This window comes from Erpetoichthys calabaricus, chromosome 7 (genome assembly GCF_900747795.2).
Source record: "Erpetoichthys calabaricus chromosome 7, fErpCal1.3, whole genome shotgun sequence".
In the NCBI taxonomy this organism is placed as follows: domain Eukaryota; kingdom Metazoa; phylum Chordata; class Cladistia; order Polypteriformes; family Polypteridae; genus Erpetoichthys; species Erpetoichthys calabaricus.
Genome location: NC_041400.2, coordinates 50,009,522 through 50,021,792, shown reverse-complemented (window position 1 = coordinate 50,021,792; position 12,271 = coordinate 50,009,522). Strand labels below are relative to the sequence as shown.

Genomic DNA, 12,271 nt, shown 5'->3' with positions numbered 1-12,271 from the left:
CTTAATAAGAAGAAAAACTTCTAGGGCATAATATGCATAAGGACCAGCGTTGTTAGGAATTGTTGCTATTTATTGTTTATTCAAATTACCTCATGATGATACTAAAGTACACCTTTAATCTTGCTGTAGTCAACCCGGCATCAGTGAAAGATTATCAATGCACAAAAGATTTTCCGTATTATTACCTTCTTTTATTACAGCATACCTGTTTTTACGAGTTTTAATGTTTTACTGTTGTCAAATTTGAATTAATTGGCTTAAAAATCAATGGACATTTAACATTTTAAGTCAATTCAAATTTTATCTCATACAGTTATATACACGCAGTATAATATGTTGTGAGATGCTTCGTTTCTAAACTCCGAGACTGTGCATTAAGTAGAATGTAAAAGGAGAATAAATAATAAACGACTTTAAAAATATCCATAAAATTTGTTACCAATAGTAGTTTCTAAACTCCATGACTACATTAATTAGAATATAAAAGGAGAATAAACAAGAGAATTAAATAATAAACGACTTTAAAAATATCCGTAAAATTTATTACCAATAGTATGCCCCGTGTGACTCACACCTTTCCCAGTCTGTCATTTGGAAGCAGTCATTCACACCCGTTTCAGCCTCTACTTCCTCACTGTTCTGGTGGTGACAGGTTGCCACCTAATAACAGACTTGTATCTGGAAATAAGATAAATCAGGTTGTGGGCAGATTTGCCTAAAGCAGCCAGTAGAATATATTTAATGGCATCTTTAACATTTGAATACAGCAGGTTCACCTTGTTAATTCCTGGAGTGGAACTAGTCACAAACTAGTAGAAATTTATCATCATTCCTTCTAACGTTACACTGTTGAAGTTGCCACATATTATAACTGCATGGTCGGAGTAAGTCATCATTAAAGTGTTGGTGACAGTATGAATAATTTCCATTGCTAGGTCCCCATTTGCAGAGGGAGGAATATGAACATTAATAATTACTATGTACTGTAATTTATCTGCCTAGGCAAATAACATGGACAGACTCCAACAGCCAAATTTTTTCTGTCTGAATTACAAACGTTTAACTGTAATGTGCTCTAAATAGCATTTGAATGTAATTCTATCTACTACCACTCAAGTTGGCCAGTACAGTATGTAAGATCTTTCAAAATCCAATTATTCTGTTAAGTTAAACATTGCCGAGGTGAAAAATGCAGCTTAAAATAGAATTAGTTTCAGTATAATTTATTAAAGAAGAACCCAATATCTCTTTGAATTGCATGATTCAGCAATTCACCAAAAGTCTTACTTCCAAGGTAATTTTAGAGCATATTTTGAGACATGTGAAATAGATGTTGCAGTCCTGTTTATATAGATATTTTATTGATATAGATATGGTAAATATTTCCAGTTTTACACCTATATTAATTTGAGCCTCTGATGGAAAAAGTCTGTATTTTCCAAGTAATAATAATAATACAAGTAAAATGTTCATTAAATATTTGTTTAAAAATATTTTCTTGTTAAACAGTGAATGTGTGAATTACATGATTTCTAGCTGTGTTTCCTGTATTTTATTTCAAAACTTTGCTGTTAATTTTACTTCTCACTTGTCTGAGCAAACAGCATATGTACATTTGCCTGTGTGAGTAGCATTTTGAACAAATATGTCTGGTTGCAAAACATAGATGCACAGGGAACTGCTGCCATTTGAAATGGAAGAGGTTTATTGACACAGTGAAAGGAATTTACTGTATGAATACTTTAGTTTCTCCCATTATGATCGTGGACACTCATTCTTCCCTAAATCTCTCCAGATGGAGTGTCATCTACCATCTGTCAATCGGTTTTAATGTTAATCTCTGACTTCATAAAAAAAGGACTTTTTCAATTATGGTTTTTCAATTACATAAACCCAACAATATCAGAGTCATTGAGCCCTTTGTTTCACTCCATATAGTAGTTCTGGGAGGTATACCGGTTCATACCGAAAACCGTTTTTTATTTTTGCTATGATAAGGATTTTTCTTATACCGCAACACCGGTTTAAATAGCCTAAACGTTTGGAACGTGGTGCAGCAGGAAACTTTTTAAGGGGGACCTTTTTCACTACTACACCGCTAAACACGCATGCAACAGAGTACACGCGCTAGTGGAGGTATTGCGTGGTGAAAATGGGCAGAGAACATCCGAAACTGAAGCTGTAGCAGACGATAAAGTTGAACATGATGACAGAAGAACTTTTGCAGAAAAGAATCTCATTAAAGCCACGGGATGGTGGAAAGTGCTCAAGTGCTTTTATTAAAAACAGTCAAAAGTAACACCAAGTGTCAATTGTGCATTGTTTAAAAAAATAAAAATAAAATACAGTACCCAAATAAATACCAAATCCATAAAACCAGTGAAACATGGGGATAAAATCCATAATAAATAAATCGGTTAAAATAGAGTTAAAATGCAGTCTCTCTCCTCACCCGATCGCAGCCCACCACCTTCTGTCTCCCCTGCTCATCCATTACTGGTGCTGCCAGAGGAGCCTCTGCAGCACAAGCTCCTTTCTGCTGACCCCCTTCTTGGCTGCCGTCATACTGCGCAGCCAGACCGTGTGATGTCAGCACACTTCCCCTTTGCACTCATTCAGACGCTCCCCGGATCCATTAGGAGGTCTTGCGTCTCACTCGCTCCACTCTACACGCTTAGTCAGTGGGGCGATCCAGCCCCTAGAGCACCTCAGCCATACGCTCCCTCACGGAGCCCCAGCTCATGCTGTCTTCTCCTTCCTGGTGTCTGGATCATCTCCCATGACTGCCTTTTCCCTTTTTTAACCTTCTTCTGTTCTATCTTTTCTTTTTTCCCTCCCCCTATCCTGCCGGCCCATAAATATACTTCTCTGTGGGCGCAGCGCCTTAATCACATGCCACAGGAAGCCGATGAAGTAATTGAGAACAATCGCACCCACATGTGCAGGTGCAACTCGCCCCAATTACCTCATCAACTCCCTGAGGTCGTGAAATCAGGCCCACGGAGACAGACAGAGCTAACTCGATTTAAAAACTGGCCTTTTTTTTTTTTTTGAGGCCGCGGACCCGCTATACCACAAATAGCATTATAAATGCAAGTTGCATTTTTATTATTTATGTATATAGCTTAGCTTGAAGCAAGGTCCATATTAATGCATTTGCAATATGATGGTTCAGTTGGTAAAGATGTCATCACCAAGTTGCACTTGTTTTATTTTATTTTTATTTGGTGAATACTGTGTAATGTACCTGGGCTAGAAGCCTTAAAGTAATAGTATTATTACTGGAAGTTGCACTGTTATTTATCCATCCATCCATCCATTGTCCAACTCGCTATATCCTAACTACAAGGTCACGGGGGGGTCTGCTGGAGCCAATCCCAGCCAACACAGGGTGCAAGGCAGGAAACAAATCCCGGGCAGGGTGCCAGCCCACCGCAGCACTATTATTTATTTTATTGTTATTATTTATTAGTTTAAATATTATACAGTTTAATGATGGTAAGTTGTTTAAAAAGTCACTTTAACATGTCAGTAAACAGAGATTGTTAACATTAACAGAAAGTGTATTTGGTTTTCAAAAAATATTTACTATTTATTCTTTTCGAAGATGGTTTCAGTGCAATACAGTAATCCCTCCTCCATCGCGGGGGTTGCGTTCCAGAGCCACCCGCAAAATAAGAAAATCCGCGAAGTAGAAACCATATGTTTATATGGTTATTTTTATATTGTCATGCTTGGGTCACAGATTTGCGCAGAAACACAGGAGGTTGTAGAGAGACAGGAACGTTACTCAAACACTGCAAACAAACATTTGTCTCTTTTTCAAAAGTTTAAACTATGCTCCATGACAAGACAGAGATGACAGTTCAGTCTCACAATTAAAAGAATGCAAACATATCTTCCTCTTCAAAGGAGCAAACAAATCAATAGGGCTGTTTGGCTTGTAAGTATGCGAAGCACCGCACAAAGCTGTTGAAGGCGGCAGCTCACACCCCCTCCGTCAGGAGCAGAGAGAGAGAGTTAGAGAGAGACAGATAAAAAAAATCAATACGTGCCCTTTGAGCTTTTAAGTATGCGAAGCACCGTGCAGCATACTTAAAAGCTGCACACAGAAGGTAGCAACGTGAAGATAATCTTTCAGCATTTTTAGACGAGCGTCCATATCGTCTAGGTGTGCGAACAGCCCCCCTGCTCACACCCCCTACGTCAGGATCACAGATAGTCAGCGCAAGAGAGAGAGAAAGAAAAGTAAGTTGGGTAGCTTCTCAGCCATCTGCCAATAGCGTCCCTTGTATGAAATCAACTGGGCAAACCAACTGAGGAAGCATGTACCAGAAATTAAAAGACCCATTGTCCTCAGAAACCCGCGAAGCAGTGAAAAATCCGCGATATATATTTAAATATGCTTACATATAAAATCCGCGATGGAGTGAAGCCGCGAAAGGCGAAGCGCGATATAGCGAGGGATTACTGTACAACTTTTGACAAGCAACTCTGGATATTTTACTAAGTCTAAATGCCTGTTTGGATGGTTGAAAATATGTTGTCAAAATTTATAGTTTAAGTTGTTTGCAAAATTTGTTCAATAAAAAGGTTCTATATTTTGACTGCAACTGTCAAGCAATGTGATTTCTTGTCTTCATAAGTGCCACCCCCTTGAAAACTATCACTTTATGAGGCCATGCAAACCTGTATTAATACTTGTGTGCACATTAAAAAGTTTTTTTGTACAATGTGCAATTCTCATGACAGTGAAATAGGTTATTCTTAGCCAGTCTATTATAGTAATTGCAGTGGAAAATGTGGTTAACATCCACTCATGCATGGGGAAAAAATACCGCTGAATACCGTGAAACCAGTATAATTTTGAAAAATTCCGTGATATAGAATTTTGGTCATACCGCCCAGCACTACCATATAGTTATATTTTAAGTTTGAATATCTCAAGAGTTATTCTCAAATTTTTATTTAAATGTGTATAGTTGTTTTTCAGTGATGCAAAACCATGCTTAGAAACAGCTTTATTTACGCAGCTACAGATAACTTTTCTGACTGTAAAGTATAATTTTAAAGTGGGAAAAATTTCTGTTTAGACGAGGCATGTCAGACTCTGATCCTGGAGGGCCACAGTGGCTGCAGCTTTTCATTTCAGCCACTTTTTGAATTGCTGACTGACTATTGCTGCTAATTAAATTTTTTTTCCTTTTAATCATCTTGCTTTTTTTAAGAATTAAGTCTTGTTTTTTTTTCCTGAATGAGCAGCCAAATTATAATAAGATGCAGTATCAGCCAGTAGGTGACCACCCTACGCAGAGTTCTCAAACTAAGAGTCTTGATTTATGCTGTGTTTTCTTAGTTAAAAGTGAATTCTTGCTCTTAATGTCAAGTCAGGTTCGGGAGCATGCAGTGGTACAGCACATTGCCGCACCCACCACACGACGAAACGGCTTTGGATAATGGTTGGCGACCCCACAGGCAGTCATGCAGTCCAGTCCCACCCTTCGGAAATGACCATCTATCTGCTGCAGCCAGGTGTTATGTGGGTGTTGCCTTGGCCTGGTCCAGCCACTTAGGTCCTCAACAATGAGGATCCTGTGAGACGGATCACCTTCGGGGAATTAAGCCACATGTCCGTAGTGCGGTAACTGATGCTTACTCACAATGCAGGTAATGTGCCTCATTTGGAACTCCATGAGCAACTGCTAATTTGACAAAAAGTCAAACCAGTGGTACCCAAGGATTCTCCAAAGAGACACAGTACTGAAGGAGTCCAGTCTTCGTCTCAGTTCATTGGTTAGCGTCCATGTCTCTCAACCATTTAGCAAGACAGGAAGCACCAGGACTCTGAAGACTTGGACCTCCGTCCTTTTGCATAGATATCGGGATTGGCACACACCCCTTTCCAACAACCTTGAGGGGATCCCGCAAAGTCTCAAGATGTCCCACTGGCCAGCTCGATCAACTGAGTTGAACGCTTTACGAAAGAAATGGTCGCAAAGAAATTCTGTCGATGTTCGCATTTGCACTCCGTGAGAATCCTCAGCGCCAGGATGCAGTTGATGATAGACTTCTTAGGTGTAAAACCAGACTTCTCCAGTCGCTGGCAGGTGAGAAAGTGATCATAGATCCTATTGAGGATGACCCAAGCAAGGACCTTACTCAGCACTGAGAGCAGTGTTAGAACACTCTAGACGAGAACAGGCCATTCAGCCCAACAAAGCTTGCCAGTCCTATCCACTTATTTCTTCCAAAAAAAACATCAAGTCGAGTTTTGAATGTCCCCAACGTCTTACTGTCTACCACACTACTTGGTAGCTTATTCCAAGTGTCTATTGTTCTTTGTTTAAAGAAAAACTTCCAAATGTTTTTGTGAAATTTACCCTTAACAAGTTTCCAACTGTGTCCCCGTGTTCTTGATGAACTCATTTTAAAATAACAGTCTTGATCCACTGGACTAATTCCCTTCATAATTTTAAACACTTCAATCATGTCACCTCTTAATCTTCTTTTCCTTAAACTGTATAGGCTCAGCTCTTTTAATCTTTCCTCATAATTCAACCCCTGTAGCCCTGGAATCAGCCTAGTCACTCTTCTGTGGACTTTTCTAGTGCTGCTATGTCCTTTTTGTAGCCTGGAGACCAAAACTGCACACAGTACTCAAGATGAGGCCTCACCAGTGCATTATAAAGGTTGAGCATAACCTCCTTGGACTCCACACATTGTGCTATATAACCTAACATTCTGTTAGCTTTTTTAATGGCTTCTGAACACTGTTGGGAAGTGGATAGCTTAAGAGTCCACTATGACTCCTAAATCCTTCTCATAAGGTGTACTCTCGATTTTCAGACTGCCCAATTTGTATTCAAACCTAACATTTTTACTTGTGTAATACTTTACATTTACTGACACTAAATTTCATCTGCCCAAGCCTGTATGCTATCCAAGTCCTTCTGTAGTGATATAACGGATTCCAAATTATCTGCTAATCCATCTGTCTTGGTATCATCTGCAAACCAGCTTGTTACTTATGTTCCTATCTAAATCATTTATATATATATATATATATATATATATATATATATATATATATATATATATATATATATATATATATATTATTAAAAACGGCAGCGGCCCTAGCACTGACCCCTGTGGAACACCACTCTTAACATCAGCCAGTTTTGATGAGGTTCCTCGCACCATCACCCTCTGCTTCCTATGTCTGAGCCAATTCTGCACCCATCTAAAAACATCACCCTGAACTCCCACTTCTTTTAATTTGATGCCCAACCTCTCATGTGGCACCTTATCAAATACTTTCTGAAAGTCCAGATAAATAATATCATATGCTCCACTTTGGTCATATCCTTTTGTTGCCTCCTCATAGAATTCCAGCATGTTAGTAAAATATGACCTCCCGCTTCTGAACCCATGCTGACTGTTCCTAATAACTCCTGTCCTTGCCAGGTGTTGCTCAATCTTATCCTTGATAATTCCTTCCATTAATTTTCCTGTGCTGCATGTTAAGATTACTGGCCTATAGTTGCTTGGATCTGCCCTGTCACCCTTTTTATATAATGGGATGATATTTGCCATTTTCCAGTCCTTCAGAATCTCTCCAGTGCGCAGTGACTTCCTAAAAATATGTGTCAAGGGTTTATATATGTACTCGCTAGCCTCCTTAAGAACTCGAGGGTAAATATTATCTGGTCCTGGTGATTTGTTTGATTTCAGCTTATTTAATCTGAGCAGCACTTCTCCCTCTACAATTTCCAAATCCCTAAGTACCTCCTTAGTAGTCCCTGTTACCTCTGGGAGGTTATCCACTTGCTCACTTGTAAACACTTCAGAAAAATGTAAGTTTAGGGCATCCGCTATTTCACTGTCTGTATCTTTTAATTCCCCTTTACTATTTCTGATGCACTTGACCTCCTCCTTGACTGTTCTTTTACTACTAAAATACTGAAAGAATCTCTTAGGGTTGTCTTTTGCCTTATCTGCTATATTCCTCTCCAACTGTCTTTTAGCCTCCCTGATATCCTTCTTAATGGTTGCCCTCATGTTGTCATACGCTCTACAATTCACTTTGCAGTCATTAGTCTTACTGTATATGCCTTTTATAAAGCAGTTTTTTCCTCTGCAACTTCTTTTTTAAATCTATATTAATCCACCATGGAGTTTTTTTTTTTAGTTTCCTATTAATTCCAAATTTAGGTATGTATCTGTCTTGCATTACATGTAGAACATTTTTAAACCTGTTCCAATGCTCCTCAACTGTCTCCACACTTAAAAGCTTATCCCAGTGTGTCCTACTTAGGCATTGTCACATCTGCTCAAAATTAGCCCTACCAAAGTTCAGCTTAACAATTTTAATCTTTGCATCTGCACTCTTACAAAATACTGAGAATTGTATTACATTATGGTCACTTGACCCTAGTGGTTCAATCACCTCTACATCCTCAATTCTATCCTGATTATTAGAAAATACTAAATCCAGACAGGCTTCACCCCTTGTTGGTGCTTTAACATGCTGTGTTAGAAAACAGTCACTGATTACATCTAAAAACTCCTGCTCTTGTGCTCCTCCATCTGCAAGGTTATCCCAGTTAATATCTGGATAATTAAAGTTCCCCCATGAGTATAATATCTCCCTGTAAACTTGCCTTTTTGATATTACTAAAAAGATGTGTGTTGAAATTACTGTCTGAATTGGGTGGTCTTTAACACACTCCTAAAATAAGACCTCTTTCCCTAATTTTCCAAGCGAAGCCACATGTCCTCACTAAGATGGGGCTCATCATCCAACTGAAGAGGACTTGCATTTAATCCTGTTTGGCATAAACGGCAACCCCACCTCCTTTTCTGTTCTGTCTATCCTTCCTAAAAAATGTGTATCCCTCTGTTACACTCATCCCCATCTTTGTTATTTAGCCAGGTTTCTGTTACTGCTATAATATCATAATTATGCTCCAACTCACTTACCTTCTTTTTGATACTTCTAGCATTAAGGCAAGCTATTTTTAATGTGTTTCTCCTTCTACATTTAAATGTTTGCTTAAAATTTACATTACTATGCATTTTTATTTCTACATCATTTTGTTCTTCCATGTATAGATCTAAACCTGGCCTGTCCTAAACTCCCTGCCCCCCCATTCCCTAGTTTAAACAATCCTCGGCTAGCCTACACATACGCCTCCCTAATACATTGGTGCCCCTCCAGTTCAGATGTAACCCGTCATGGCGGAACAGGTCCCATCTGTTCCAAAAGGAGTCCCAATGCCCCATAAACCTATACCCTTCTACCCTGCACCAAGATTTAAGCCACACGTTAAAGTCTTCTAATCTCCTTAATCTTACCTGGACTGGCGCGTGGCACAGGCAGAACTTCGGAGAAGACTACCTTGTCAGTTCTGCTCCTCAGCTTGGCACCGAACTCCTTGAATTTGGAACGCAGAACTGACAGACTACACCTTATGTATGTCATTTGTTCCAACATGGAAAGTGATAACTGGATACACCCCCTATCTGGCCAAGAGCCTCTCTACCCTTCCAGGGAGGTCTCCCACCTGTGATCCCGGAAGGCAACACACCATGCGAGACTCTCTCTCTCTGGAGCACACCTGCGCTTCAATCCCCCTAATGATTGAGTCCCCAACTATCACTACCTCTCTCTTTTTGGGAACTGGTTTTGAGGTGGCCTGTTGGTGCTCCTCATCCCAGCCTACCACCTCAGAATTATCAAAGACACCGTCCAGCTCCGCAAGGACATGATAATGGTTTGACACTTCTAATTCTGGGGTTGATGCCCCCGGACAGTGTGCACCTTTTATTTTACGCCTTGTGACCGTGACCCACCTATTTCTACCTCTCTGGTCTGGAATCTCCTCCCGCGCCACCTTGGGGGTGCACACTATCTCTCTAAAGGACACCTGGGCCAAGTCCGCCAATTCTCTATTATAACACAGGTCAGCCAACTCCTCCTCCAGTGACCCTGAGCTCGAGGTGCTGGATCAGCTGGTATCACTTGCAGATGTAGCCCTCATAGACAACTGGCTCTTCCAAACCATTATCTAAAAAGTCCAACATCCAACAGGACTTGTATTGCACTGGCCACATTATTAAAATTTGATGTGGGATTAGTAAACTGCCTTAACTTTTTTTTTTTTTTTTTTTTTTTTTTTTTTTTTCTTTCTTAAAATTAAATTTCTTCTTCTTTCGGCTGCTCCTTAAGTTAAATGGTAACACTAAGATCTGCTACAGATATTTTACACCTTCTGTCCCCTTAAGCTCCTGTACTGTTCTCCCTCTCAGCTGCCTGCTATTTGTCTTTCTATGAGGTTAATGTTACTTTTCTCTGTATAGTTTCCTAACTTTGTGCTCTCTCTTACTTATAAGCGCTCCACTCACACTGTTTGTATTCCCCGTATTAATGAACCCTTACGCTGTTGCCCATTTAACTACTCTACCTCTGGACCACTAAGAACCATTTAATCTAAAATGAACAAATAAATAAAACTTTACTACCCTATTTGCTCCTACAGCCCCTTGTGCCTGATTGGTTTCTTACCGATGGCCACTTAGCTACGCACCGCTGAGCCTTCCCCTTTTACTGCTTTGAAGTCAGCCGCTGCCTTTTTTCTTTTCCTTTAAACTAAGGAATCGCTGTTACGACGATGTGGTTATTTGCTACAAATGCCGATATCAGTTACAGCTTCTTTCTACTCTACCTCCTCGGTGCTAATTCAAATACAGATAACAAGAACAAGTACAAGTAACTTTTCCAAGCGCACCTCCAAACACTCAGCTACTTTTGCTCTTGTGCAGGTGAAAAAAAAAAAAAGCAAAAAAACATTCTAAAGGGAAAAAAGCTTTAAAAATTCCCACACGGTTCCTTACCGGCAACCAAAACCCAAACTTTTAAGAGCAAAATGTATTTTTTTTTTATTTTAATCACACATCACAGAACAGATCAAAAACTCTCAATAGCCTCTAGCGTTTGCAAAGCACACATCAGCCACATGACCACCTGAGTGAGTCAAGTGCACCTCCCTGAGTCAGAATGGCAGACAAAAAAAGGGAAAAACAAAATACCCTTGTAGTTGCCGCAATCCAGGTGATCACCCTTCCTTTTCCAATAAGTCCCGTTTTCCAGTCAGTTGAGGTGATGCCTGTCTTCTACATGGAAGCAAAGATTGCTAGCAATGCTAGGATGACCGCCTGGATACCACAGTTCCCCACAGCCTTTCTTACCCTCCGCTGGTTCACCACCTGTGCAATCTCAGTGAGACTGGGGGGTCCACAGCTAATTGGAGCCTGATGAACCGTGCATCCAGAGATATCCAACGTCCTAGTCAAAGGATCAGCTTTAAACAACTTCTCAAAGTAGCCAGCCCTGCTGTTAATGGAACACGTTTAATTCTGTGGCTTGTAAGTGCTTTCATTCTGTCACACTAGACATTCCAAAATGTTGATTGAGTTTTTTCTTTTCTGAGAGCACCATCTAATGTATATTGTGCACCTTGGTAGACTATCACTTTTTTCGTTTCACATATTTTATTGAAACATTGTTTGTTGGACACACAGGAGCAGATATGGATAATTTAGATGGTTAGCTATTGGCTAGCTTTGAATCTCATTATGGTTTGAAAGCTGCTTAAAAGCCATGTCACATTACATAACATTTCCAGTGACTTTTCAGTTCTTAGGAATTCAGGAGTAGTTGTGGCACACTACTGTGACTACTAGTCGCATTGTGTGTTATACCCAGCAGTTCAGTCCAACTGGCCCACTGCTCACTCTGACAAAATCAAAATAGTAAGGGCAGGATCTGTGTGCATAAGAGTGAACAACCAGTGGATGCCCCCCAAAGGGAATACAATGCATTAATGCAGTTATGAGGAATAAGAAATGTGTGTTTTGGACCTTGCAAACATAAGAGAGTCTTGCGCATTTTAAGTTGCATGTTTTACGCACCACAACAGAATGGTAAAAAGACAAATGGTTAATTTTGCAGCTGAATTTGTCTGTTAACCCCTTCAGATGGGGACCAGTTTTCTCAGGTAGCACATTATTGCCTGTCAGAAGCGGGAGTGAACTCTCTGTTCTTTGTCATATGAAACTGTGCTGGAAAGTCTTCACACATCCAGGTATATTGAAATGTCCTGTGCCATCTAGAATCTGAGTCTCAGTATTGGTTCAGACACAGGGTCTTTAATCTGTGTCCCTTGCCCTGTATGTAATTGTTTGGCTGTCTGCATATGGCTCTGAAGGA

General features: G+C 39.9%; 1 protein-coding gene across 1 annotated transcript in view; it reads left to right on the top strand.

Moving 5' to 3' along the window:
* Nucleotides 1–12,271, top strand: part of slf1 (SMC5-SMC6 complex localization factor 1) — a 136,469-nt gene that overhangs the window by 446 nt on the left and 123,752 nt on the right. The gene's annotated exons all lie outside the window — the stretch shown is intronic.